This window comes from Aotus nancymaae, unplaced genomic scaffold, assembly GCF_030222135.1.
Source record: "Aotus nancymaae isolate 86718 unplaced genomic scaffold, 86718_ANA_hifiasm-v0.15.2.pri h1tg000014l, whole genome shotgun sequence".
NCBI classification, from domain to species: Eukaryota; Metazoa; Chordata; class Mammalia; order Primates; family Aotidae; genus Aotus; species Aotus nancymaae.
Genome location: NW_026988425.1, coordinates 9,415,494 through 9,442,311, shown reverse-complemented (window position 1 = coordinate 9,442,311; position 26,818 = coordinate 9,415,494). Strand labels below are relative to the sequence as shown.

The window sequence follows — 26,818 nt, the reverse complement described above, 5'->3', positions numbered from 1 at the left end:
GGGATGGCTTGAGTGTGTCTTTTCATCCTATTTTCAATGTGCAGCCATGCATCTGGCGCATGGTGTGCAACAAGCTTGGTTCAAGTGGGAAAGCTGGGTGGAAAAAAGGGAGAAGGGGTGCTGGCTGCACAGGGCGCCATGTTGAGGGATGAAGCCGCAGGGTTGCCAGACCTGGAGGAACTGAATCCCCTCCATCAGTAAGGAATTGCACTCTCTTGCTAAGAATAACAGAAACAGTGATGGCTGAAGCAAAACAGAAGATTATTTCTTTCTCATGTCATGAAGTCTGGGGTTAGGTAATTCAGGGCTGAGGCAGGGGCTCCAGAGTCACCAGGGATTTAGGCTACTTTTTACACCACTATCCTTGGTTCATGTTTTATATTTTCAAGGTCAGCTTAGAGTCTAAACTGGTGCCTGGCATTTTGTTGTTTGTTTTTTGAGATTGAGTCTCACTGTGTCACCCAGACTGGAATGCAGTGGTATGATCTCGGCTCATTGCAACCTTCTCCTCAGTTCAGGAGATTCTCCTGCTTCAGCCTCCCAAGTAGCTGGGACTACAGGTGCATGCCACCATGCTTGGCTAATTTTTGTATTTTTAGTAAAGATGGGGTTTCACCATGTTGGCCAGTCTGGTCTTGAACTGCTGACCTCACGTGATCTTCCCACCTTGATCACCTAAAGTTCTGGGATTACAGGCATGAGCCATCGTGCCCAGACAGTACCTGGCATTTTGACCATCACAATCAACTTCCAGGTGGGAATCCAAAAGTAGGAGAGAAGGGCAAGAAAGACCATGCCCATTTAGTTGTCTACCCCTTTTTACAAAGCCTATCTTAGAATCCCACTCAATTTACATCTTACTGGTCATGGCTGAGTTCTATGACCTCACCTAGCTGTCTAGCTATGAGGGAGTTTTATTTATTTATTTATTTTTTTGGTAGCCAAGTAGTTTCCAATTCAAATAAAATCAGGTCTGTGTTAAGGATGATGATGATGATGTGTGTGTGAGGGGTGGGTTTGATGTCGCTGCTTGGGGAATGATCACTGGAGCTGGAGTCAGGGAGACAGTAAGAAGAGGTGTTGGTATTTTGGGTGAAAGACACTGAGACTGTGAATTATGGCAATGAGAATGGAATGGAAATGAGGGCCTGAAATGACACTTGATGGAGGGCCTACTGGGTCCTTGATGGCTCTTCTTTCTGTGGATTTTCTTCAGGAGATATTTTGCTTTTGGGTTTAATTTCACTTAATAGATCATCTTTTCATAACTCAAGGTCATTTTGACTTAATTTCTCTGGTAAATAATGAAATAAACTAAGGCAGAGTAATCTGTGCTTCTAAATCTAAGCAGGATATTATTTTTGAAAACATATTTTCAAAGGTACTTATTTCCCCCCCCAAAGCTCTATTTTCAAAGGCAGAGGAGTAAAAAGGACATTGATTAATACGTATAAAACATATCTTTTTTTAAAAAAGTATAGCTATTCTTTGCTCATAGGCATTCAAGATATATACAAGGCTCAGTGTCAGAAAACAACATTCTGGAAACCATCCAGAGGCTTTATCTCCACGCCACAAGCTGTCTGTATTTTCTTCAGATATTCCAAAAATCTTTTAGACTTGGCATTTTTTCTTCTCTCCACACCATACTTATAAAAGATGACTTGGGCTTTTTTGACACACCAATTTTGTTTAAGCAAATTGGGTTGCTAGAAAATATATCCAGAAATTTAATCAAGAGGACAAAGTAAAACACGTTCAGATTTCTAGAATCCTTTGCTTTTCTGCATGCATACCTGAAATAAAACACATTGTCTTATTGAAAAGTCCTACTGAAAGAACAATCAGTAAACTCTTGTAAGAAAAAAATAACCAAGGAAAATGACACCTGCCCTCCCCGACCTGCTCCTGCAAGTGAGTGAGTGCATCTTGTCAAATGTGTGGTCTGCCTGTTGTATTCTTGAGTCATTGCTTTAATCAGGCTGCTTCCTTGAATGTGGCTGTGAGGTGGGAGAATGCGGTTCTCCCTTGAGAAATGGGTTCCAGAGAGCTCAAAGATGAGCAGAGTTTGCCTGGGTTAGGTGAGGTCCAGGTCATGCTGTGCCAACCTTTGGGAACATGTAGCAGTGGTAAAGTGCAACCCTCTGAGTAGACATGGACAGTGTGAGGCAGGCCCTGGGTGGACCTGGGTGGAAACTCAGACTGCAGAGCAAGGCATGTGATGGGGTCTCAGGCTGTGCCTGGAGGAGCAGACTGACCTGGCTGTTCAGTTTAAGGACCAAGAAACTGCACTTGCTATGCACATGTGTGCCTCAACTGTTTTCTATGTGTCTAAGTTTCTTGATGGCTCCTTTTTTTTTTTTTGAGATGGATTCTAACTCTGTCACTAGGATGGAGTGCAGGGGTGTGATCTCGGCTCACTGCAACCTCCGCCTCCCAGGTTCAAACAATTCTTCTGCCTCAGCTTCCCTAGTAGCTGGAATTACAGGTTCCTGCCACTAAGCCCGGCTAATTTTTGTATTTTTAGTAAAGACACGGTTTCACCAAGTTGGCCAGGATGGTCTTGATCTCTTGATCTCGTGATCTGCCTGCCTTGGTCTCCCAAAGTGCTGAGATTATAGCCATGAACCACTGTGCCCTGCCGGCTCTTTTTAAATAAAACTGGTCTGCTTAACTTTGCCAATAGAGTGGACTGCTACGCTAAAGAGGAATGCATGTTTCTTGGGGTAAGAGAACCCTAAAGATGTTTTGGTGAAACCCAAGTGTAGCAGCTGGGCTGATATTTCCTCAAGATCTCCCCACTTGTAGATTCTTAATCTATCAAAAGAATCTGACAAAAGAAACCTGTTTGGGAGGAAACACAGAGTCACCTGTACCCATAATCATGTTTTCCCAATACTTAGGTGAGCAATAAACCAGTAAGAGGCAAGCTTAGTGAGACATCAAGCTTCACATCTTTTACCAATTTTAGCATTAGGAAAACGCCTGATGGGACTGATCAGATGATCTATTCATTGCTTCAGTTCTTAAATGCCATGGATCTAAAAGAATGAAAACAGGGTATAAAGAGAACACTCCCAGAGGATGATTGTAACGTGTCTCCTGGCTCTTTGGCAGGAAAATCCAGTTAAGATGTAAATGTCAAGAGACCACAATTTTGGGATTGAGGTTTTTCTATAATTTTAATACAATCTTATCACATCATCTTAAAGACCACAGATACCCAGCTTTCCTTTGAAGGTCACTCATGGCCCACAGTCACGTTCTGACTTCTTCCAGGTGATGCTCTTTCCAGCCCCCTCCCTGTTCCTCTGTCTGAGATGGCAGCTTAGGGATGTGGCTGAAATTCAGGCACTAGGGAGGGAAGTAAAGACAAGACAAAATTGGTCAATTAGTTCAGAAACGGAAGTGATCTTTCATAGTTCCAAACAGAAATTGAGGTGAATCAGGAAATGGATGGCGTTTTTCAAGTCACATGAATCAGCGCCCCAGAATTCATCATTTTCACCAAGTGTTGTTCTGTTGGTTTTCTCATTCTTTCACATTGGGTGCATGGCTCAGGTAAAACAGTTTAGGGAGAGCTAGATTTTATTTTGAAAAGAAGAGAATTAAACATTTTTTTGTTTCATAATGTGATGAGATGCAGTTTAATGCAGGTAACTCTAGCAAGCAAGACCTTTACAAAGAAATAAAAAGAAATTTTGCTTAGAAAAAGGAAATACTTGTGGATACTTCAAAATGACTTTATGGAAAGCCTGCTTATATGCTGGGTGCTTGATGAGTATTTTACACAGATTATCATCTCTCTCCTTTCAAGTAGACAACTGACTTCACCTGCCAGGTTGGTGTGTCTAAGTTCCAGGTGAAGAGACCATAGCTCAGAAAAGTTAAACAACTTTCCCCAGGTTAAAACTCAAAACTATATCCTAAATTTAGATCCATTTCACTTTAAAATAAGGATGCACTCTAAATTATAATTTGGTTTATTTTCCTGCTCATTAGCAATTATTTTGTAATTCATTATCACTAAAATATACAATCTCTAACAATATATTGTTGCAGCCTGTAAACAGCAAAACTGAATTCAACTCCCCTGCTACATACACACAAAATTACACAATGGATCCAGTTAAATGTTACGTCATCAGACCTACTGGGTTATGGTTAGAAAGCTGTCTTCTTCCCACCGCTTAGCTCTATATGCCAAGAATTTTTTGCCTTTTTTTTTAAGTATGAACTGCAACGTTCAGAGGTAAGAATAGGGTTATCTGAATACATTATACATTGGGTTCTAATTTCTGTCTCCCTCATTCTGGCCACACAGGCTCCACAGGTCCATATAAAGGCTGCAGAATCCAAGTATAAGGCAGCTTCCTCCCTACATCTTCCCCTCTAGAAGTAGCCCGGCAAGACCTTGGCCTGCGTCTTCCTCGCAGGGTGGCTCCCAGGCCCCTGTGCCACGTAGGCAAGAGAGTCGGAATGTCTGGAATGGAACTAGTGCCTTAAGTGCCAAGCAACGGAAGGGAGAACGGTTAAGGCTCTGGTTCAGGTCCCCAGGAGCCTGCAGCTGCCACACAGCAGGCCGGGAGCCCCCGTCACAACACAGGGAGGAATGCTTGCCAAGGAGGCCTGCTCAGCTACCGACACTTCCTCCCAGAGGTCTTAAAGGAAATCCCCGGAAGGCCTGAGTACCCAAGACAGCCAGGTCACCTGTGCCAGAGACTGTTCATTTGGAGCTGGGATGGGCTTCCATAGAAACCATAGGAATTGCTTTCACTTAATTCTTACATTAAAAAAAAATAATAAGTTCTAGAAAATAAAGACACATAGACGGCAATTTTTATTTCCATCGCCCTGTTAGGTCTGCATGGCTACTGTGAGAGCTGTGACACCCTGCAGCCACCAATAGCTTCTTCGTTTTATGGATGAGCTCAAGCCTTATGGACGCGGCGGGCCGTTCCCAGTATTGGAGAGGCCCATCCACAACCCACCACTGGCTGGAAGGGCGCTGGTGTGAACGTGGGTCCTTGCGGGGTCCCTACCTCACTGCGCTTAGGAGGGGTCATTCGTGCGTTTCCTTGTGGAAGGGACCTTGAAGCCTCCCTCTGAGGCGCAGATGGAGAAAACGGGCCCAGAGATACTGTCCCGCAGCCTCATCCAGTGGGCTAGGGCCACTCAAGGCCAGTCAGGGCTCTGAACCCAAGTTTTATGCCTTATACTCCTATAACTTTACCATTTGAGCTTTTCGCGAGGCTGACCCTCTTCCTCCTTGCTCAACTACCTTCTTGAGAAGCTGAAGAACTGCGCCAACGTATCCAATTATACAAGTCTTCAAAGGTTCTTTATTTGCTTCCCGATTATAAACTTTTCACCTGAGTACTCAGTAAGGCCCAAAGATCCTGCAAAAGTGCAACAAGGAATATTAGTCCCAGAATTGGACGAATCACTGACCATACGGGACTTCTCTCTTAACGCACCGCGTGGCTACCTGGTGACCCCTTCACCTGCCTCCCTGGTTCGTCAGATTTGTTCATTTCCTGGACTTAATCCCGCTGAAATCGACTCCAACTAGCCGGAGGCTCAGCCCTAAACCGCTCCTCCGAGAACCCGCAGCGACTTTCTCCTCTTCTGTAAGGAGTTTCCCTCTCAGAACGGATGAGGGTGTCACACAGAAAGAACAAAATCACAAAGTTCGAGTTCCGAAGGACCAGACGGCCCCTGTCCCCCACCCGCGAGGCCAGGTTCGGGCGAGGGGAGTGCACGTACCTGGAGCAGAGGCCAGCAGAGCTGGAGCGCCACGTCTCAAGTCTCGGCCGGCGCCCCCCTCCTGGGTACAGCCACGTCTGAGTCGGGACCCAGGGCGGGAGCCGCAGCAGGGCCCTGTGAGACGGGGGAGGGAGCCCCCAAAAGTCAGCGCACGGCCGCAATCGCACTGGGGAGTCGGGAATGGAACTCCTGGGGTGCAGCAGGGCGTCCGGGAGCAAGGGGGGGGTCCCGTCTCGGGAAGGGGCGGGACCCGGGGAGGGGCTCGGGGAGGTCAGGCGCGGGTGGGGCGCTCGAGTTTCACGCGGGCAGGGAGGAGACGGAGGAGGAGGAGGAGGAGGCGGCGCAGCGGCGGGGGCGGGGCGGGGGCGGGCCCAGGCGGCCCCGCGCTCCCCGCCCCGCGCTCTCAGCGCCCGCTCGCCCCGCGCGGATCTACTTGCCGGGAAGGCGGCGCTGGTGGCGGCTGTTCTCGCTGCGCCCGCTCCCGCGCCCTGCTTTCCCGCCGCGGGTGGGCTCCGCAGCCCCAGGCCGGCCGCTGCCCTCCACCTTCCCTTTGCCAGGGCGGCCCGGACAGTGTGGCTCATCCTGGGGCGCTCCCCTTTCCCACCCGCGACTGCCCCGCGGAGCTGGCGCGGACACCCAACTTTGCCACCTCGCCGGTCGTCTCTGCTGTGCGTGAACCTGCCCACCCACCGGTCGGCCGCGCTCTCGGGGACTCTGCTCCTGGCCCTCAAGCTGGTGCCCCCGTTCTAGAGCTCAGCGAGTGGGGGGCGGCTCTGAGGAAGTGGCAGGCAGCTGCTGCCTCCACTTCCCTAGCCAGGTGCTGAAGAGGATCCTTGTAGCCGCTCTGGCCCCAGGCGCTGGATGACTGGCACGAGGAGCGCGCCCCGCACCTGGTGAGCGACCCCCACCCAATCCCTGCGTGGCCTTGGCCAGAGCCCCTGACCGCGCCGTGCCGCGCCGCCCCGCGCCGCTGGCCGGGACCTGGGGACCGCACGGTCGGCTGGTGGGTGGTGTCAATGTCGGGTGGGATCCATCAGCAGGCACCTGGGCGGAGGTTGCGTGCATAGGATTAGGACCACCGTCAGTCCCGGGCGCCCACAGTTGAGGCAGTGCACAGGTTGGAAGTTTGTGTACCCCCTGTGCCGAGGTCTGAGCATGCAGAGGTAAGGAGCCGGAGTATCTCGGTGGGCGAGACGGGACCCGTGCCCAACACCCCAAAAGGTGAGCGGTGGTCTGTGCGCGTACCCGGCGCGCCTCCAGGCTCGCACTGCCGGGGGCCGGGGACTAGGGACTCGGAAGTCGGGACTTGGCTGTCCGGGAGCCGCCACCTCGCAGCCCCGCCGGCTTGGGCAGGTTTTCTTGCTTTCCTTACAGGGGAACCTGGAGGCAGGGGGACTTGGGCTTAACTCTGCCAAGCGCCTTGGTTAATGAAAGACACCAAGGCGGGGATACAGAGGCCTGGGGAACCGCCAGCCAGGTGGGCTGCAGCCAGGCGAGCCCCTTTCCCCAGGCATCCCTCCGCTGCTGCTCGGATTTTGCATACCCTGGCTCAAGGTTTCGGGACTGGAGGCAGATCGGGCCCCAGAGGGAACTGTTTCTCCCAAGATGTGCGTGGGAACAGTCGTGGAGGAGCGATTCCAGGCTCGCTCCCCGCGGCGCCGGGTGCCTGGCTTGGCGCGGTCACATCCCGGTTCCCCGGGCTTTGGCGGGAAGCGCGTTCACCTCCTCGCCCGTTCCTTGCTTTGTACCTGGATGCGGCGGCTGGAGTTGGGATTTAACTTTCCTGTGCCTGCGGCGTCCTCGTGATCCCCGGCAGGGGGCGCTGCGAGCGAGCGCTCGGAGGATGAGGAGCCACAGGCAGTTGCTGGGTTCTAGGCGAGTGGGTGGGGGTCCCAGGCAACAAACAGCAGAGCCAGGCAGATCTCGCAATAATTTCATTGTGGGGGCTGGGGGTGGGGGGAGCTGATCTGGTGGCTATAGAGAGCTGTCAGCCTTGCTAGAAGAGGGGACTGGAAAGGTGGTGGCCAGACATAAGTGCTCTAACTAGAAAGGTGTCTTCCAGAGAAAAAGATCCCTGTAAACTCTTCCTGCCTGGGCATCTGTCTTCTTCCCTGTGACTTACCCAGAAAGAAATCGAAATTGAGGGAAAATAACGTGAGTTTTGTTTAATACTGTTCTGCTTTTTAGGCGTACTTCAGTTAACACACCAGGAGTCACAAATGATTGTTCTTGTTTATTGTGAAGAAAGACCATTTTATCTCTCTCTTACCCAGAAAAGCTCTGTCATAATGGCTGAGTTTGGAACCAGCAGATATGTTATTAATTATAGTCTTTTCATAAGGAGACAGAAACATAAAACCAGACTTCAGTAAGAAAGATTTTTCAATACCTAATTAGGATTGTTGAATGAGTTGCTAATTAATGCCAGTTTCATTATTTTAGAGAATGTAAAGCTTATCATGACCACTTTACAATTTCGGTTAAAGCAGATAATACCATTAAGTTATGTATAACTGAAATAAGTTTCTTGTCTGTGCATGTATTTACACCAAAAGAAACATGGATTTTTTTTTTCCCTCCAAAAGATTTCTTTTCCTATGTTTGTTCTTCCTTAGAAAGCAGCCCTAAGTGTAATTGTTTGGTTCACTTGAAACACAGATTTTTCTTTTCCTTGAGTTTCTTTCTTGTAAAAACTTTGGACATAGAAGCTTGCTCATTCATGTTGCTCCATGCAGTCACACTAAGAATTTGGATACTCTGAACTGTGGGGTTGAGAAACTGACATCTATTTTTATGTGTTTTTAGCCAATATATACTTTTATTAACAGGGAGAAGACAGATGATGCTAATCATTTTATGTCATCTGTGAACTGCAGTAACTTATTTGGTTGTTTTAATGTCAAACAGCTGCAAGATCCCTGCTGAGAGCAAAGGCTTTGGTCTCCTGGGTGGTAAAGCTTGTCTCTGTCCAAAATAAATTTTTGAGATGTTCAGAATTTGGTAAAAATAAACCTGTGTTTTTCACTGCTGTTTCCCTATAAAATGATTTCATCACATGTCTGGGGAGAATGAAACATAGAAACTTACAGCACAGAGGTTGTTAAAACTTATTGAACATGAGACCAAAATAAATACACATTTATACAAACTTCTGCATACATTTTAGAGAGTCATGGGACTTCCGAAGCCCTGTTCATGGATTTGCAGTAAAAAATTTAGCTTCAGAGTCATGTTAGCCTCCTGGTGAAGGACATATGTTAAAGCCAACAAGCCTTTCGCTGTACTGTGTGCTAGTGGCCCAGAATAAGAGATGCCAGCTCTGTGTGGTCGATGTCAAATGCTCCTGATGTTAGAGAGAGCTGCCTATCTGAATCTTGACAGTTTGATTTAACTTGGTGATTAGTATAACAGTTTCAAATGATTTTTTTTTTTTTGGTCATAAAGTCATTGAAATTGAGTCTTTGCTTTTGATACAGGAAGATGTGGGGGAGGAGCAGAAAACCTTCACTAAATGTCCAGCCAAAGGTGTAAAGGCATTCCATGATGTAGACGAGTGATCATGAACGCTATAGTTAACTAACATCAGAAACTTATCCCAAGGAAAAGGTTTGAGTTACAAAGCAGATGGTGAGCAAGATAGAACAGATTAGTTTATAATGTATCCCAGTCAAGGAATCCATTTTTGTAGTAGTATATGGACCATTATTTGAGTGAAGCAGCCCTACATCCTGCAATAAATTCTCTATAATTCTTTATTCTAAAATTATACCAATTTTGTATTTAAAAATGTTTCTGCAATTGTTGCTATAGTTACCCAGACAAATTGCTTTGGGTATAATTATACCAAGGTGACAAGTTTTTATGTGTTAAATAATGTTTAAAATGTAAATTATGGTGCCTAACACATTAAGCTATAACTAAGTGCAAAGTGTCTAAAGTGAAACCTTGTCCATTTCTGCTCACCTGCATCTATTTGCAGATTTGTATCAAGAAAGTTAACTGTTTTCTTGAATCCTAAAATGAGCATCTCTAAGTACTTTTAGTTGTCTTGAGTACAGTTGACAACACAGACAATTTCACATATGTCTCAGCAACCTTTTCAAATTGAGATGCAGAAGTTTGGTTGAAATGAGATTTTTATCATTCTACCACCCTGCAGAAATGATCTGCTGTAGATAGGGGGCAATCTTCTGTTTCTAATTCCTGTACAGATTAGGAGCAATCTGGGGATAAATTCAGCAGGTGAGATGTGGCTCCTGGGAAGCACTTTGAAGAAACAGATGTGGGTATGCTTGGTAAATATGTAGCGTACTTTTCGGATGAATTTTTTAGGAATTGGTTATCCGAATATCCAAAATCAATTTCTGATAGGGAGGAAAGAGGAAAAAGCAAAATTAAGCTAGAATATACATAGATAAACTTCTCAATATCAGTGAGCCTACTCAAAACTTGCTTTGATTCAGAACTGAAGCCAAATAGAAGAAAACAAATGAAAACTTGATCCAAGAAAAGGTATTGAATAATAGGAATTTATTTCAACATACTAGGATTGGCACAGTCTTTGCCATCTAAAAGATCGTATGGCTAAGGAAACCTGGCTGTCTGTTTCACAGAGTAGTTTGAAGCCAGGCAACTTCAAAGACAGGTCATATTTCACCTTGTGTGTGACATTTACAATAGGAGTAACACAACAGTGGGCTCAAGAAGACAACATTTTCCCAAAGGAATTGCCGCTGTCGTCTTCTTTCTTCTCCTCCTTGTTTTGTCCAAGATTAATGGTTGTTTGACGAGAGCAAAGGCAAAAACACTTTATTTCCCTTTCCTACATTTTAAAATGTATTAACATAGTATTATTGCATTTCAAAGAAGTTAAATCATTCTGTTTCTAAACTCTTTTTTTCCTGATTGGTTTCCTAGAATTGGTTTCCTGATTAACACTTGGGGGGAAAAATATTTTAAAAGAGAATAATTTTTTTAGAGGCTGAATTTCTTTTATTATTGAAAGGTCATGAACCCACTAATCTTTTATCTTCCCATCTTTCCCTCATTATTTGTCACTGTATTTCTGTAGAACTGGCTAACCTAGGGTTCATGTAGAATAATGAGGAAGTACACACTGGAAAAATGTTATTTTATGTTGCATTTTATGTATAATTGAGAGTAAATCACACTACTGTAATAGGTAATTCAATTACAGATATGTATGATAAATAACCAGTAGAGTGATTCTATCAGAAGCCAACTCTATTGGAGAAATAATACTGTATTTGCTGAGATGTGAAATTAAATAAGTTATAGGCGAGTGACAATCAGGATTGCACAAGGACAAATTGTTCAAAGAAAATAGAGCCTCTTTCAATCAGTTCAAATCCAATGTTTGGCAACAATGTATGATGTACCCATGGAAGGAAAAACAGAATCAAGGAAAGCAACTAAGAAAAAATTTGCTGAGCAGCTTCCCGTGATCTGTCTGCAAAATCATAAAACCGAAACTTCTTCTGAATCACAGGAGAGATAGCGTTCCTCACAAACTGACTTCAAATAAAATTCCACACAAAGAGCTTTTCTTTCTGTAAAAACAAAACAAAGTTGGACATGTGACACATCTCGGAGAAGGCTCCCAAAGTTGTTCAGAGCCGGGTACCAAGGCCGCTGACTCTTACCAGTGCCCCCAGACCTGCTGGGGAAGAAACGCGTCAGAGGCCAGCGACATTTATGGTTGGGCATCATGTAAACAAACGGATTTTAGAGTCACAGCTGGCTTCTGTGACTCCTTTTACAGGATTGAGATTTAGGTTTGTTGTAAAACTACTTCTTTTCTTTTCTTTTCTTTTCTTTTCTTTTGAGACAGAGTCTCGCTCTGTCACCCAGGCTGGAGTGCAGTGGCGCGATCTTGGCTCACTGCAACCTCCGCCTCCTGGGTTTAAGCGCTTCTTGTACCTCGCCCTCCCGAGTAGCTGGGATTTACAGGTATGTGCCACCACACCTGGCTAATTTTTTATATTTTTGGTAGCAATGGGGTTTCACCAGTTGGCCAGACTGGTCTCGAACTCCTCACCTCAAGTGATCTGCCCGCGTTGGCCTCCCAAAGTGCTGAGATTACAGGTGTGAGCCACTGTTCACAGCCTGATTTTCAACTTGAGAACACTGTTTGTAAATGGCAGCATAAAGCAAAAATAATTGCCGGTATACAAAACTTCTTTGTGTAGCAGACATTATAATGAAGCCATTGTTCATGTGGGTTGAAGTATGAGTATAAACTTTCTGTCATATGAATTCCTAACCATGGACTTGACTTTAGAAGAAAGTTAGTATTGTAGGAGAGCTGGGTGGAGTGGTGAGCAGAAGCCCATGGTTTAAGAGAGATGCCTGCCTGATTGGGCAGGGCCATGGGTGAAGCCTCCACCTTGAATTGGGTTCTCGCTGGCGATGGGCGATCCTTAGGGGACGACTTTCCTGCTGTGCTGGAGAGATGCCAGCAGTGGTGGATGGATTCATGGCCAGAGAACGGGTGGTGTGGGTGGGAGTGGTTGACGGCAGTGTCAGTATCCCTTTGCGGGCTTGGAATTGGGCAAAAGCTCTGTGAGGACCCCGCACGGAGTGGATGGACCATCCAGATGGACTTGCAGATGGCCAAGGGCCAGTGGTGGGTCAGAATCCCACATCTGCGTCAGCTCCACGGCTGCTTACTGAGCCCAGTCTTCAGGATGAGGAAAAGTGGAGGTGAAGACAGTAAGGAGGGAGGATTTCTCTTCAAGAATGGCCAGCTATATGCTCGATTACCAAGGAAGAGCGTCAGAATGATAATACAAAACACACTGCCTGAACAAGGGTCTGGAGAGCCATCTGAGGGAAGAAGACAGGCGTCTGGGAATGTGGATGCCGTGACGGAACCATGCCTGCTCAGTCAGGGTCGGCGGGTTGGCTCACTGGTGCGGCTTGCCTTCAAGCTGGGTCTGTGTGCCTGAGACCTGCCGTGAGGGTGGCGTCTTCAGTTGCAGGAAGGATGTGTACCCGAGGCTGGGAACTGGGGAGAGTCCCGTGTGATCCTGGCTCTGTAACCAGCCTTCACTGCAACCACGGTCCCTCCTTTCTGCCTCCAGCGCCCGCCCCCAACCTTGCTTCTAGCCCCCTGGCCTTTGTGTGTCCTGTCCTTCTACTTGGAATGCTTTCTGACCACTTTCCCAGGAGCTCGCTGCTACCAAGTCCTGCTGCCTTGAGATCTTTGTTCAAGTGTCCCCCCTTCAGAAACGTGGCTCCAAATAGCACCATGGAAAATAGCCTTCCTCCCCATTTTGTCTCTTCCTTCAGACTCTTCTTTTTCTCTCCGTATCATTTTGCACAACTCCACACACTGCCTTTATTCCTTAAAGTCTTTCACTGATACAGAACATCAGCTTAGGAGACCAGTGAGATGGTTTTGTTCATAGCTGTGTTGCCAACGGTGCCTAGAACAGTGCCTGGCACGCAGGAGCTATCGGGCTATCGTGGCTGAGTGAATGAATCAACAAATGGCCTTAGATACTATGTAGGTAGAATAGACTGCAGTAGAGTATACTGAGACAAAGGGCTGTGGCTTAAACAAGACTTTCTGGGGCTAACCATGGACACTAACGACTACTTATATTCTTTATTTGAAATAAAGAAACATGTTCCAAATGCCTCCAAACTGATTTATTAGCACAGTCTCGAAATACAGATGTCTTTGTAAACTGGCAGATGTAGGGGTGGGATAGGTACTGCGTATTTCTTATTTCCTAATATACTACTATTTAGACAGTAAGTAGGTGCTTGTTAAACGAATTGATGACTTTGCCTGATTTGGAGATTAGCATAAATATACTTTCTGTGTATAGATTGAGTATTCCTAATCAAAAAACCCCAAATCCACCATTTTTCAAAATGTGAAACTTTATAAGCACCAACATGAAACTAAAAAAAAGTTAATATATATATATTGCAAATGTTCCAAAATCTGAAAAAAATCCCAAATCTGGAATACATCTGGTCCCAAGCATTTTGGATAAAGGATACGTAACCTGTATTAAAACATAGAAAAATTGAAATTCTGAGATATTCTTATTTAAAACAGCACCGTTCCCTCTAAGCACATGAATTCCAGGGAACATATTGTATCTTTATTACATATTTTCACACATTACAGAGATTTTAGACATCCTAGAATATTTTTAAAATACGGCAGAGTTTTTATTATATTTCTGAGATGAAGCTAATAAGCATTGTCATGTAGTTGGATTTATAGATTTAATAAGCTGAAATAGAAGAATGGGTAGACAAAGTAGGGCCTATCCCTACAATGGGCTACTATTCAGCAGTAAAACAAATGAACTCTTGATGTATGCTGCAATATGTGTGAACCTCAAAACCTTATGCTAAGTGAAGGAAGGCAGTCACTGAAGACCACACACCATACATTCCCATTTATAGAGATGCCCGAAAAAGGCAAACCCATAAAGATGGCAGGCATTTTAGTGGTTGCCTGGGGGTAGCAGTGGGAACTGGACCTGACTGCAGATGGGCAGCCCAGGCTTTTTTGGGCTGATGGAAATGGTAAGAAACTGGATTGTGGAGACTGGTACAACTCTACATGTACTAAAAATCATTGAATTTTACACTTAGAGTGAGTACATTTAATGGTATGTAGCATATATCTCAATAAAGCTATTTTAAAGAGAAAATTCTGGACATTATCTCTAAAATTAGGGTAAAGTTTAAACTGCCGGTGGCCTAAACACGAGTCCTGCTGCGTTCACTGGGAAATGTATCCTGTGTTTCCATTACTTGTACAAAGCTTAGTTCCAGGGCCAGTGGGTGCTGGGATGAGCGTATTTCTTTGATACTGAAGCACTGTCTTCCTGGGAAGCATATCTGAACTCTGATCTCTATGATGAAAACAAGCGAACTGAGATTGCTTCCGGATGAGACCACATAACCTGATTAAATCAATTAATTAAACTCATCAGCCAGCCTCACTGCTAATTGTTTGGTACACCCCAATTCCCAGTCATTGCTTAGAGTATACTTCTTCTCTGCCGATTTTATTGTTTCATGGGCATAGCTCAGGGGAACGTCTTTGACAACACAGAATCTCATGGTCTCATTAGAGCTGCAGAGTCTGGGACTCCTAGCATCATTCTGCTCAACAAATGAGGTTGCTTTCCTTTGATGGGGGAGAAGCTCGCAACGTCTGCCTCTGTGTCCTTGTACACTTTCTTAGCAAGGCCCTCCCTTCAGCTGGAGAGGCAGGTAACTTCTAACAGCCAGACTCAGTGGCAGAATGCAGATTCTTAAATGCTCAGAGCCTGAGTACTTAAAGGTGAGTTTTTTGCTTTTGTTTTTGTTTGTTTGTTTGCTTTCCTCCCCCCTTAGAGAAGAATCAAAGAATTGCTTCTAGCTCTTTGATTCTGCTTTGGCACGTTTTTGCAGTTAAAATGCAAAGCGGAATATAGATTTTGGGTCGAGAGACACACATATTGCCTGTCGTTTCCTTGCTCTTCCACTGTCTTCTCTGGGTAGAAGTGTCTTTAGCTCTCCCACCTTGTTTACGGCACCTTCCATCTGTTTAGTGTGTTCAGATCCTCTCTGCCTCCTGCCACGGGCTTCCTCAGCTCTCTCGTGGGCACCTGGCTCTCCCCACGCCAGTTGGTTTCCACGTAGCGGCTTTCTGTGGGAGTGTTTACTTTGGCACAGGTGGTTCATGGTCCAGATATACTCAGCATGGCTTTTGGGATGTGGTCCAGGCTGGCTGGCCTTTAGGGCTCATATGCATTTCTCCATTGGTAATAGAGCATTTTTAAAATCCAGCCCTGTGATGTTTCAGGCAAGCATTTTCATGGCACCTAATTTCTTCAGTCTTTGAACCCTTGTACACAAAATATGACATCAACAGGGTTTGAAGTCCTAGTGCAAGAGCTTTATTGACCTCTTGCCAGGGTCGTTTCTGACCAGCTCACTTTGAACTTGCCTCTTCCCAAACGTGCAGCCTAGCTTACTGGCAAATTAATAGTAATTATAGAATGACCGTGTTTTTCTATTACCAATCCTAAATGATTACTCACCCGTCGTGAGTGGTGAGGAGTTATTTATGAGGATGCACTCATATTTCCTTCTGCTGATTAGATGGCAAAGGGGTGGGTGACGTTTTTATCTTTTATACCACTTTTGATGGTTTTGGTTGGTCAGTAATACACTGTTTAGGCAGGTACTTTTGTGGTTCGGTTTTGTTTTCTTTCGTTTTCAACAAGCTAATGTTCTCTAGATTTCATGGATAACTAGTTAGCCATTCAGTTACACAGATTGGAAAAATGTCTGTGTTACCAGAACATATATTTCATTTTGAAACAGAAGGATTAAGAGAGCAAGGCAATTTTCTCTTGTTTTAAAATCTCCTTTAATCATAGATTTGTATTGGTTCTGATGGCTTCAGTTGATCATAATTAAAGCAGCTCATAGTGTTATGTACAGAATTATGTGAAGACATCGTCATAAGTGGATGCAATGTATTAGACCATTATTTTTTATGATTTCTACTTTTTCTAACCATTTACTTTTCTGAAAAGCATCCAAATGTTTGCCTCCAATATTGATTTTGGACACTCTAAGATGTATGGGATTTTAACTTTATTCTGGCAGGCTAGAAGCTAGGGAAGGGCCTCGACTGTTCATTTCACAGCCTGGCGGGGTGCCCATGTCCAATGCCTTGTGTCTGCGGCACCTCCAGTCCTCCTGTCACTGTTCTGAAGTTTAAAATCAGAATATCTTTGCCAGTGTGTCAGTGAAGAGAAAACTCACAGAAGCTTGAGCCTAGGGGTTAAAGGTAAACATTTTATTTTAGTTTAATATTTCCAGGCTGTAAATATAAAAGAAACATGGTATTTTACAGAGCAGGGGTCGAGTGCCCAGATATTATTGAACCTTTGCCCAGGACAGGGTATCTGGATGTCTAAACTGGAAAGGGAATCTTGGACTGCAGTTTCTTGCCCCTCCCACCCCCAGCCTTCTTTTTCCTGAGATGGAGTTTCCCTTTGTTGCCCAGGCTAGAGTGCAGTGGTGGGATCTCGACTCACTATAACCCCTGCCTCCCAGGTTCAAGCGATTCTCTTGCCTCAGCCTCCAAAGTAGCTGGGATTACAGGCATGTACTACCATGCGCACTAATTTTTGTATTTTTAGTAGACACAGCGTTTTACCATGTTGGCCAGGCTGGTCTCGAACTCCTGACCTCAAGTGATCCACGCACCCCAGCTTCCCAAAGTGCTGGGATTATAGGTGTGATCCCGGCCTCCTGTCTTTTTTTTTTTTGAGATGGAGTCTTGCTCTGTCACCCAGGCCGGAGTGCAGTGGCACGATCTTGGCTCACTGCAACTTCTGCCTCCTGAGTTCAAGCAATTCTCCTGCCTCAGCCTCCTGAGTAGCTGGGATTACAGACGTGCATCACCATGCCCAGCTAATTTTTGCATTTTTAGTAGAGATGGGATTTCACCTTGTTGTCCAGGATAGTCTTGAACTCTGACCTCAGGTGATCCACCTGCCTCAGACTCCCAAAGTGCTGGGATTACAGGTGTGAGCCACTGTGCCCGGCTTCCTGTCTTTTTTGATAGGGCTATTCTTCAGATATCCTTTAGTGACTTTCCCCTGTCGATCAGAGGAATTTTTCTTTTCCCCCTCCTTATCATTGTCTTCCTCTGGTTAATTTCTCTGCTAACCCAAAATAATTTTAAATATTATGCTTCTTGTTCACCGGAAAGTTTTGAGCCAAGCCGTCCTCCCGCAGCCCCATGTAAAAGTGGGTGCCAGATTTTGTGTCCTGTGTCTGACATTATCAGGTATCTCTAAGCATCTGGCCGCTTTGCTGTGGGATTCAAGCCTGCTGCTGCATGACAGGAGCAGGAGAAACATGTCCTTTTATCCTACTCTTGTTCCTGGGTGGTTTCATGTTGGCTCACATAGACCAGACCACATCTAAGTCAGTTCTGAGTATGACAGGCATGTGTGCTATTCAGTACATCCGAACGTCTGCGTCACATTGGACAAAGCTTGGGAAGAGCCAGCATCTGCCTGTGGGGGTAACTCTCTCCTGGCTTGCTGTAGGGCAGCAGAAATTTCCTCCCTTCTTCAGTCCTGCTTCCTGTTGGAAAAACTCTGGAGTCTTCAGGCTATGCTGCTTTTTTTTGAAATGGAGTCTCACTCTTTCACCCAGGCTGGAGCATAGTGGCGTGATCTCAGCTCACTGCAATCTCCGCCTCCCAGGTTCAAGTGATTCTCCTGCCTCAGCCTCCTGAGTAGCTGGTATTACAGGTGTGTGCCACCAAGCATGGCTAAGTTTTGTGACTTTTTTTAGGATAGATGGGATTTTACCATGTTGGCCAGCCTGGTCTCGAACTCCTGACCTCAGGTGATCCACCTGACTCGGCCTCCCAAAGTGCTTGGATTACAGGTGTGAGCCACCACCCGGTCCAGACTATGCTTCTTAAAGCGCCCCCCCACCTCCACCCCACCTTTGAATCCCTCTCCCTTTTTTCGCCTTCTTGCACCTCAAAGGTGGACTGAGCCAGTGGGCAGACCTGAGCCCAACCCAGGTGGTTGAGTTGAAAGTATTCCCACTCTGCTTATCCACTCCTGCCCTACTTTTATTATTTTTTTAATTTATTATTTTTTTAATAATGCACACTTTAAACCAGTGCTTTCTCTAAGGCTTTCTTCACCTAAGAATGTCCACCTGGATGTCAGTTGTGCAGTGGTCCTGGTGGGTTGGGAGAGTGGAGGTGGGCGTCGGGAAGGAGGGGCCCCGTAGAGAGAGAGCATGTGAGTCCAGGCAGAGCGTCTTGGCTGTTGCCGCTTTCCACGCTGACTCCGAAAGTCAGGCCTGGAGCCAAATTTACTTTCCGTCTGCCAGCAGTGATGGAATTCCTAGGTTCTATCACCAGCTTGCGAAAAGAAATCATTCAGGAAACTGCAAACTGGCAAATAAGAATCGCAAAGATTCATTCACTTGAAAGCTTACGCCTGCGAATGTTATTTAACTTCGAACAGTTTCTCCAGGCCCACCTGTGGAGTTTCCAGCTCCCTGAGGTTTGTCTTCCTGCAGAGGAAAGGCTTTAAGCATTTCCAGCAGGATCTTCAGGCTGAAACTGGGAGGTTGGAAGAGCAGAAGGGCCTTCCCAGGGCTCACACCTCATTCAGCCCTGACCCAAGACTGTGAGGTCAGGTTGCTCTCTAGAACTTCAAGGAGTAAATGTAAGTGCTTGGACTTTAGTTCCTGAAGTCATACACAAGTCAGGACAAGAGTCAGGCTTCACTGTGGTCATGTGCTCTGTCTATTAAAATACCTGGAAGACATTTTTAAAGGGAGTATCTCTTGAGGAATGAATTGTCTATTGAGGTAGGCTGAAGGAAATTAATGCTTTGAACTTGGACTTTGGCTAGAGGAGAAGACTGACTTGGCCAGTGTAAATCCAAAATATGTAAACCCAAAATAAAATTCTAAACACACCCCACCCCATGCTGCCTATGCGCTGCTCTGCCTGTGGAGTAGCCGTTCTTCTGTTTCTTTGCTTTTAATAAACTTGCTTTCACGTTATGGACTCGTCTTGAATTCTTCTTGCACGAGGTCCAAGAACTCTCTCTTGGGGTCTGGATCAGGACTGCTTTCTGGTACCACAATATTCCATGGGGATGCAACACTGTCTGGCCTGCCCCTCAGAGGGGGCTCATCATGGCCCTTAAAGAGCCCTGGCTACAGGCTCACACCCAGTGATCTGTAATCAAGAGTCCTTTTAATTAGTGGTGGTAACACAGGAACCTTAGTGCAGTTTTGGATTTGTTGTTAAGTGTTTTTCAATGGGCTTTTAATGTTTTGTTGTTTAATTAAAAGTATGTTCTCTGCAGAACTGGCTTCTGGGCCCACACTTCCTGCCTTGAGGTTTTTGGAGCTGGCCCTAAGTGGGGGAGAATCAGCATCTTGACTGGGGGCGTGGCAATCATCATTAAGAGTAGGGGACAAAGGGTGCAATTAGTGAATTGCTCATAGTGGGGCCTCCTGTGGGACGCCCTCAGGGACCAGTGGCCTTTGTGGATTCTTCTTTAATTGCACTTTTAAGTGAACACAGAGTTGGCTACTGGGTTTAATTAAGCCTACAGGGCTAAACCTATGAACACAAATCGAAAGCACCTTAGGGAGGGGAAGGCTGCTTTCTTGAAAGTGGATGGGGTCCCTTTTATCTTTTTTCCTCTTCAGGTGATGGCTGCTGTATCTTTTTAAACACAACTCTTAGCCTTGACTTTTTCTGGTTTGCTGTTTTGCTTGATAATTGCAGTGGCCCAAATATGTTACAGTTCATGTCAGATGTTTAAAAAACCCATGAGGAAGGGGCCGAGGGTACCAGCTCACTCCATCTTTTGTGTCTTTCCTATGTGTGGGAAGAAAAAGATTCTGTAGATATATTTATAGAAGAGAAGTTGGCCTTAGACTTTTCAGAATTGGTAGAAGTCTAAAGGAATTTGTATAAAGACATAGTGAGAGGCATATAGGAAACTTCTAAAGTCTGTGTTTGAAATGCTTTGCTTTCCTGAGCTGTTGAGAGTGTATTAGCTGTTTCCTTTTCCCACATTAACTTCCACATGATTAATTGGATTTACTTAATTACATGCTCTATATTTAAGTAGAGTGGAGGCACAGGGAATATTCTGAAAATTGTATCCATTGTTTCATATTGAATATTTTAGATGAATATTTTATACCTAAAATATACAATAGGGTTTGCTTATACTTGGAGAAAAGACAGTAAATTCTATATTTATAATCTTTTACTGTGTATGTAACCTTTTCCACTAAAGTGAAAGATCTATTTTAAAAATCTTATGGACACCCTCGGAAATTCCGTATCATGAAATTCGACTCCTTTCCTGCACTCCAGGGGAGCAAGCCAATGTTGTAGCTAGGAGCATGTCTCTGTTGATGCCACAGTAAGTTGAAATGTGCAGAGGGGTAGCTGGGCTATTTTTAACAAGTTCAAATGTATCCTGTGGTGGAATATTTCCAATGATCCAAAATTAGTAATGGTATCTCGGACACCACAGTGTCATGGACTCAGACGAATGGGCATCTTCAACATCTTTGAATTGTCAGCCTAAATCGAACACTAGGATTGATGGCTTTGGTCAAACAACACTTCATTCTTTGACAGAACAAAAGAATAACCTCTAATTGTGAGCATGGGGGTCAGAAGCTTTGGAATTAGGTGCTTGACAAAGTGAGCACTGCATGAAATTGGGAGCAGTTGCAGGCTGGTAGAAGATGACCCTCTGGTGGTGGTAAGGACCCTCAGCCCCTACCAGGGACATGTTTATTGTATTGGCAGGGAGCATAAAGGAGAAGAGCTGAGTTTTTCTTCCCCCACTTCCCTTTTATTTACATGTAAAAAGAGTCAGAGGAGAAGCCTGGTGGAGAAAGGGCTTGGCTATCCTGGCAGTCCTTTATCTGTGGAAAATGAAAAGGAGATATAGCTGCCCTCTGTGAAAAGATGTGATAACACTTGTCCCCAATCATCGGAGAGACTAATGACCATTTCTCTTTGAATTATATTTACATTTCCCCATGTCTAGAGAAATGCTTTCTTATTAAATACACATGCAGGCCCAACACAGTGACTCATGCCTATAATCCCAGCACTTTGAAAGGCTGAGGTAGGCAGATCACCTGAGGTCAGGAGTTCGAGACTAGGCTGGCCAACATGGTGAAACCCCGTCTCTACTAAAAATACAAAAAAAAAAAAAAAAAAGGGACTGGGTGTGGTGGCGGGTGCCTGTAATCCCAACTACTTGGGAGGCTGAGGCCGGAGAATTGCTTGAACCTAGGAGGTGGAGGTTGCAGTGAGCCGAGATCATGCCATTGCACTCCAGCCTGGGCCAGACTCTTATCTAAAAAAACAAACAAAAAAACCACGTGAAGTGTACATGTTATCCTCTGCAGTGTCCATTGATTACTGTTTTTCCCTAAGGCTTTTTGTTCACTTGTAAAGTAATCCATAGTCAAAAAGATGGGTGGATGTTGTGGCAGATGGGGTAGATCTGAGTCAAAAAAAGGGAAATGGATTTGGTGAATTGTTGTGCCTTATTAATTGAGTGTTGACTGCCTCCAGGTTGATAGAAACATTCCATAGATTTCTAGAACCTGGAAGAGGCAGTTGAGGTTTTCCAATTTATTTCTTTGTCCACAGGTAGGGCTTTTTCTTACAGAGAGGCGATTATATCTTCTTAAGGAGGGGCTTATGGTGGGGTCCCATTATAATTTGGATCACTTGTTTGCTTTTAGTGTGTCTTGCTCCAGGAAGGATACTAGGGTAAATGGTAGCATTTCGTCTATGAAGCAGGATGCTTACTAGAATCTTTCTCTGAGACAGACCCTAGCCTCTGCTGTGGGAAGCCAGTAGAGGCTAGAGATGGTTTTTGCTCTCTCGGTGACTGTTTTCCAGTTGGGTGTCCCTTGTCCTGGCAGGGATACGATTTTTTGCCAGCCTTCCTCAAGGACCTGAACCAATGCTGCAGCTTCAATTCAGTCAAACCCCGAGGCCTCCCTAGGAACCTCAGGGCAGAACTGCAGGAACAGCGGGAGGGAGGAAGAGTGGGGTATGGGGCAGTGAATGACAGAAACAGTCCTCTGGTCTTCCTCACTTGCTGGGGCCAGAGGAAGATTCGACGGTGCATGCCCATCTGGCACGGACACACTGTTGGTACTCGTGCAGGGCTCTGAGAGCACCCTCCAGCTCAGGGTACACAACCACATCTGTCAGACCGCACATAGTCAGGATATGGCGTCTGTAGACATAGTTCCCTATGAATGTAAGTGGCTTGAAGATCAGAAATGGCTTCAAGAATGTCAAAGAAAAGATAGAACTGTTTACAGTCTTCCTTTTCAGGATCGTGGAGAAGCTTGGAGTCGGCCACCTCTCTAGGACCTTGCTCTGGGGGCTGTTCCTGGTCAGAGTGCTTGAGGCGGAGACCTTGGTGTCTGATGTGCTCGTGGTCTCACAAGGACCCCCACGCAAGATGCTTCCTGGAGTTTTTTGGAGACAAAACCCACAATATTTATCTTTGGTGCAAGATGACCTTTTCCAGTGTTGAAAACACTTTGCAGTCAAGATAAGGAAGCGGGGGCTGACCTTTCTGAGAATAGAAGAGTCTCAGGGTGTGAAGAGGGAACTCGGAGCTAGAGCAGTCAGGTAATGAAGCTGCTTAGAACTCACTTTCGAGGAGGTGTCCCTGCTGACTGGCGGCACATTCTTGCCTCTCTCCCTCCGATTTCCTAGCTCCTTAGCATGGAGTTGGGGTTTCCGGAAAGCTCCTTTACCAGGTGATTCCAGTGTGCTGGTCAGGATTCCCAGATTAGCCTTTGAGCTCTGAAGAAGGATCTCTCCTGCTTCTACTGCCCACTATAGGTGCAGTCTGAGTGCCGCTGAGGTCTGAGTGGCCAGAATGCCAAAGACTATTTGCATTTCTCAGGATGTGGACAAATGCAATCAATTAATCATTTCTCCTTACGTAAGGGCTTGTGAACCATAATAATTAACTTCTATTCTGTTTTATTCCTTTTGTCCTTTTATGTAAACCTGAAAGAGAAGCTCCTGGTTTGGGGATATATTTTGACAAATAACTTTAAAGTAAAAAAGAGAACATTATAAAGGAGCTTTATTTATTTATGTGGTCAGTGTGTTCCTTGAGACTGGAAGAGTTTATAAATTATGTAGGTGGTGTCTTTTTGGATGTTTAATTTGGATAAATATATTTATGCGATAATTATCCATCAAATTATGTGCAGTCTCAAAAGACTCTACATATAAAAATGTGGATGTCAGACAAGATGGAAATCTCTGAACTCAGCTGTCATCACCAGCAACCGTGTGTGAGCACAATTTCTATTTTCTTTTTAGCACACACTCTGTCCCTTCGTGGTATAACTCAACACAGCACACAGTTGCCGGCCTTGTTTGTGGAATGCATCTGTGGAAATGGTCGAATCTAAGGTGGCCAGAGGAGGCAGAGAGCCAGGGCAGAGAAAGAATTACGCACAAATGCCCATCCTACTGTGGCCCGCACACCTTCCTGGGGCTTCCCAGCCTCTGCCTTGCCTTTACCCGCTCTACAGAGCCTGCGCTGACTGCTAAGCCGCGTTGAACGTCAGCTATTGAAACTATTTCTTTTCTTTTTTTATTTTGAGATGGAGTCTCACTCTGTGTCCAGGCTGGAGTGCAGGGGTGCAATCTCGGCTTACTGCAACCTCTACCTTCTAGGTTCAAGCAGTTCTTCTGCCTCAGCCTCCTGAGTAGCTGAGACTACAGGCTCATGCCATCACGCCCAGCTAATTTTTGTATTTTTAGTAGAGACGGGGTTTCATCATTTTGACCAGGATGGTTTTGATCTCTTACCTTCCTTGGATCTGCCCACCTCGGCCTCCCAAAGTGCTGGGATTACTACAACATGACACCTTTCAGATCTGATGGTGCTTGGGTTTCAGGGAACTATGCCTAGGGCTATAGTGCCAATGATACAAGGGAGGATGAAAGAAGGGAGGATCTGGGTCTTCTAAGTATGGAAAGGAAGTGTGCTAATAGCTCAGGTTGCCAAAAAGGACTTTTATTCCACACTTCTCAATCCCCACCTCCTTCCTGAGGGGCTTCAAGCAGAATGAATGAATAATGGGAAGCTAAGTTCATAGTTACTTTCAAATATACCCATGGAATTTTACAAGGGTTTACATACTAGGAGGAGTCTGGTACTTGAAAGCATGTTACTAGTTTATAATGCGAAGAAAAAAAAATTCTGGCCCCAGTTTAGTAGATGTCTTAATACTGCTGGCAGAGGCCTATGGGTCAATGTCTGAAATATTCCTGGCATAAGAAGATTACATGTTTTATTTTGTTTTAATTGAAATATATTAGTAGTAATTTCAGTTCTGTAGCTCAGCCTGACATAAAGGCCACAGTCCCATACCCGGAAGCTACTGGGAGGAGCTGTGCAGCTGGTGGGTGTCCAGGCAGGGCAGGTCATGCTCTCGGCTTCCCGGGCAGGGGCACGCTGCCCACGGTGGCTGGCCACGTGGGATCCTGACCTCTAGGAATGGTGCCGACAAGCCTGGCAGCTGGGGAGGAGGCTGTGGGGACTTCTGCTTCAGCATGCAGGGCGGAAATGGTGTGAGGCAAAGCTGGCAGGTGGAGGTTGGTAGCCCTTTCACCCGAGGCTTGGCTACCATCCCTAGAGCACACGGCCACGGGTAGGCGGCAGTTCCTCAGACCTTGATGGAGCCGACAGCTGGTTGTGCTTTCGAAACTGGAAGGAATGACTTGTCATAACCAGAACCATCTGGATACACGGGTCCAGAACTTGGAAAAGGCAGCTCTTCTGCCTAGCTCTGTGGATTTCCCATAAGTACCAAGTGCTACAAATAAAATCACCATCACCTAAGAACCAGCTATCCCTAAAGGCTTGCCTGGTCTGTGGAGCCAAGTTCTCCTGAAATCTAGAGACTCCAGGCTCCCAGGTGAAACTGTATTACCTGGGAATGTGAGCAAACGATGTAATTAGTTCTTTTATCTTTTTTCCTCTTCTCAAAAGAAAATACATTAAATTGGTAAATTCATTTGTTCTGGAGATCTGTTGCTACACAGAAAATTATCCCATTGTTAGTGACTTAAACCTGCAATTTGTTATTATGTTTCACAATTCTTTGGGTGGACTGGGCTCAGCTGAGCAGTTCTCCTTGGACTCATGCAGTAGCAGTCACTTGGTGTCCTGCCACATGGCTTCTCTCTCCTTATGGGAAGGTATGGGCTTCAAGAGACAGGAAGTGGATGTTTCCAAGCCCTTTAAAGGCTGTGCCCAGGACAGGCACAGGACCACTTCCACTGTATTCTATGGTCCAAGCAATCCTAGGGCGTAGATTCATGGGGTTGGAGAAAGAGTGCCCATGGACGGGCAAGTGGCAAAGCACACTGCAGAAGAATTCGTGGGTGGGGAGACTATGCCGAGGCCATCATGGAAAATGCCATCTGCCACCCCATTTCTCATGTTTAGTGAATAGGAATCCAGTAGATAAATAATAAATAAATAATATAATAAAAAAAAGAAGAAAAAACTAGGTACCTGAACTTGCAGCTTGAAGCCAGGCTGCCCTAGAGCTTCTTGGGGACCTTCAGCTGCTGGTGGCTTGAGGGTTCATTGCTAAAAAGACCATGGGAAGAAATTGCTATAGTGTAACTAAGGGCTGACACCATTTTCTTTAGAAAACTGCGAGGAACTGTGTTCTAGGTCAGTCTCTCTAGGTAGATGTTTGTATCTTGCAAGCCGAAGTCTTTGCTGGGCAGTGGACACTTGCCTAAGTTGCTCGTATTCTATTTCATTTCTATAAAGACGATATTTGGAAGCTGGCACATGGGCACCTAAGGAAATGCAACATTCAAATACCAAACTTACCCGTTACAAAATGGGTGATTTTTGTCATTAAAACAGATATTTTAATTCTATGAAGAAGATTAGTTGCAGGATTTCTTTAAATATCAAGATCTCCTAGGCCTTTTCACTGTGATTATGAGGCAGTATAAATGTAGTGGTGAGGTGAGTGCATTTTGGATCTGGGTTGCTGGCTTCAAAGCTCAGTCTTGCCCCTCGCTAGCTGTGAGAACTGAGGAACATGCTCAACCTTTCCATGCCCCACTGTCTCCAATTCTAAAATGATAGCAATAGTTCCTACTTCATAGGGGTTTTGCCAACATTAGAAATTGTTAATGCGGGCCAGGCCCAGTAGCTCATGCTTGTAATCCCAGCACTTTGGGAGGCTGAGGCGGGTGGATCATGAGGTCAGGAGATTGAGACCATCCTGGCCAACATACTAAAACTCTGTCTCTACTAAAAATACAAAAATTAGCTGGGTGTGGTGGCACAGGCCTGTAGTCCCAGCTACTTGAGAAGCTGAGGCAGATTTGCTTGAACCCAGGAGGCAGAGGTTGCAGTAAGCCAAGATTGCGCCACTGCACTCCAAC

At 45.4% G+C, this 26,818-nt stretch overlaps 1 protein-coding gene, 1 long non-coding RNA gene and 1 other non-coding gene across 10 annotated transcripts in view; 1 reads left to right on the top strand and 2 right to left on the bottom strand.

Moving 5' to 3' along the window:
* Positions 1 to 3,163: 3,163 nt before the first annotated feature.
* Positions 3,164 to 5,926, bottom strand: LOC105733070 (uncharacterized). 5 transcript variants are annotated; one of them, XR_010342515.1, is made up of 3 exons: positions 5,767 to 5,926; positions 5,234 to 5,399; positions 3,164 to 3,354 (listed from the first exon to the last, which is right to left on the bottom strand). It is a non-coding gene; the product is annotated as an uncharacterized LOC105733070 (long non-coding RNA). The 5 variants fall into 5 exon arrangements; XR_010342514.1 differs by lacking the exon at positions 5,767 to 5,926 and adding an exon at positions 5,505 to 5,703; XR_010342511.1 differs by lacking the exon at positions 5,767 to 5,926 and adding an exon at positions 5,489 to 5,702.
* LOC135275038 (small nucleolar RNA SNORD123) lies at positions 3,440 to 3,509 on the bottom strand. Its single transcript, XR_010342758.1, has one exon. It is a non-coding gene; the product is annotated as a small nucleolar RNA SNORD123 (small nucleolar RNA).
* A 534-nt stretch (positions 5,927 to 6,460) lies between the features above and the next one.
* The window catches only part of SEMA5A (semaphorin 5A), a 493,544-nt gene continuing 473,186 nt past the window's right edge, over positions 6,461 to 26,818 (top strand). The window contains exon 1 of one of the 4 annotated variants that reach the window (XM_064375855.1): positions 6,461 to 6,659. The gene's annotated coding sequence lies outside the window, so the exon portion shown is untranslated. Of the gene's footprint in view, positions 6,660 to 7,778; positions 7,921 to 11,529; positions 11,562 to 14,937; positions 15,104 to 26,818 lie in introns of those variants that run through there. The other 3 variants (XM_064375856.1, XM_064375857.1, XM_021675370.2) reach the window with 3 other exon arrangements.